Below are 2,411 nucleotides of genomic sequence, written 5' to 3'. Positions count from 1 at the left end.
TGCATTGTCAGAACATATAACCATTATGCTTTCCCTTTAATTCTTACTGAGTCTTAGTCGTGTAACCAGCTGTGTAGATCTACAATGCTCGTCACCGTGCCTCGCGCTCACACGTGCGTTTCCAGTCATTCTGATTCTCTAAGGCTTGCTCTTTAGCAGATCCTTCAGTAAGAGCTCATGAGAACAACGCTCCCTGAGCTCCTGCCTGTTGATAATAGTCTGTACTTGTGTGGGCAGAATCCCGTGGCCCCTCCACTGGTGGCAGCCCGGGGGAGCTGATTGAAAAGATATGGATGAGTATCCTCAAAAAAGAAAAAGAAAGACTTTACACTCTTCTTGTTGTTCAGATTCCTCTAGAATAAGCAGAATTGCAGATGGATTCAATAGAATTTTTATCGGATCATTGTTACAGTGTCTGTTCTATGAGACAGCCAGACTTAAAATATTTTTACAACAAAGATGATGATTCTGATACCAAGATGTCAAATGACTTGCCAGAACTTACAGATGGAAGCAAGGCCAGAAACAGAAATCAGAACTACCTGGTTCCCAGTCCTGTGCTCAGCATTCTAGACCACACTGCCTCTTCTACAGAAAAATCTGCTGATGTTGACATCTGTGATGAAGAACATGACTGCCCTGAATCACTCAACCAACAAACTCAAGCGGAGAGTCCTATAGAGAAGTTCACATGGCTGAAGATGTTCCAATTGCCGTAGAAGTGCATGCAATTTCCAAGGATTATGATACAGAGGCAGAAAACAATTCCTCTGAGCGTCTCCAAGACCAAACTGATGAAGAGCCACCAGCTAAACTTGATAAAATTCTTTTTTTTTAATTTTAAAATATTAAGGGGATACAAATGTTTTAGGTTACATGGATCATTTTTGTAATGCTTGAGACTCCCACTAAAGGTGTGCCCATCACTCAAATAGTGTGCATAGTACCCATTAGGTAGGTTTTGCCTCTCTGCTCCTCCCCACTCCCCCCTGGTTGATTTCCACTGGGTTTTACTTCCCTCTGTGCACACATGCGCACCGGTTAGTTCCAATTTAATAGGGGTTACATGTGGTGTTTGTTTTTCCATTCTTGAGACACTTCACTTAGGAGACTCGCCTCCAATTCCCTCCAGATGGTTGCAAATTCACCTTTTTATGGCTGAGTAGTACTCCATGGTATACATATACCACATTTTATTAATCCACTCATGAATCGATGGGCACTTGGTAAAATTCTTGACAACAGCCAAGGTTTGAACGGTCTTTACTGAAAGCTAGTAGCAGTGGCCTCCAAAAAATGTGAACTTTATCAGTTTTACAGCAGATACTTTTCTGATTTAAAGCAGCACATGATCCCAAAGCATAAACATACTTATTCAAATGTGTGTCAAATATGCAAGGAAATTTTTTCTACCAACATGCTTCTAATGGAATATGCCAAACTGTACTATGTGAAGAGGATCCCTACAGTTGTAGTGATTTACTGTCTTAGGACAGTAATTTTCAAGGACCTCAGCCTGCATATTGCAGTCACCCATTTTAGTGATCACATCTGGTGTGAGCAGTGTGAGGTACAGTTCTTCTCAAGCAGTGAACACTACCTACATTGCCCGGAGCACAGCTGTGATGAGCAGAACTCGTGTCAGTTCTGTGAACATGAAACGAATGATCCAGAAGGCTTGCATAGCCATGCGGTAAGTGAGCATGTCTGTAAATTAAGGGAGTTAACTGATAAGTATAAAAATAGAGAACATGGACAGAACAGCCTCTTAAGAAAAATTACCTTTGACAAATGTGAAAACTTCCTTGCATGTCAAGTATGTGGTTTTCAGAGAATGTTGACAGGCATGGAGCTATTGAACGTACTAAAATTTTTCCTCATGTTTATGATGACTGTGAGAAAGGTTTTTCAAGTATGTTAGAATATTGCAAGAATTTAACTTCACATTTATCTGAAGAGATTCATTGGTGTCAATATTGCAAATATTCAACAGGACAAATTGAAGATCTTAAAAGTCATCTAAATTTCAAGCATTTGGCTGACTTACCTCATAAATGTAGTGTCTGCTTGATGAGGTTTAGAAATGAAAGGGAATTAATAATAAGTCACCTTCTAGTCTACGAGACAACTTGATTATTCTCTTTATTTTAACGTACAGAATGTTAATGTAAAATAATTCAACTTTTTTGGAGATGTTAAAATAGATTATTTTAATACAACTCATGAAATTTGCCTTTCACAAGTTTTTCTAATTGTCCAATTTTCTTGCCATTGCTCTATTTTTAAGTATATTCTTGTAACTTAAATGTGGTATTTTCAATTGCATGGTAGTTCATAGTTTTAACCACTCTTGGTGACTATCCTCCTGTTTCTTGTATGTGCTCCAGTTTCATAAATTGAAAAACAAATGT

General features: G+C 38.6%; 1 pseudogene; it reads left to right on the top strand.

Moving 5' to 3' along the window:
* The first annotated feature begins 289 nt into the window (after positions 1-289).
* Positions 290-2,133, top strand: LOC105807010 (annotated as a pseudogene).
* Positions 2,134-2,411: the final 278 nt, after the last annotated feature.

The sequence above is a fragment of the Propithecus coquereli genome, unplaced genomic scaffold, assembly GCF_000956105.1.
Source record: "Propithecus coquereli isolate 6110/MARCELLA unplaced genomic scaffold, Pcoq_1.0 Scaffold150, whole genome shotgun sequence".
NCBI classification, from domain to species: Eukaryota; Metazoa; Chordata; class Mammalia; order Primates; family Indriidae; genus Propithecus; species Propithecus coquereli.
This window is presented reverse-complemented; position numbering and strand designations above follow the sequence as displayed.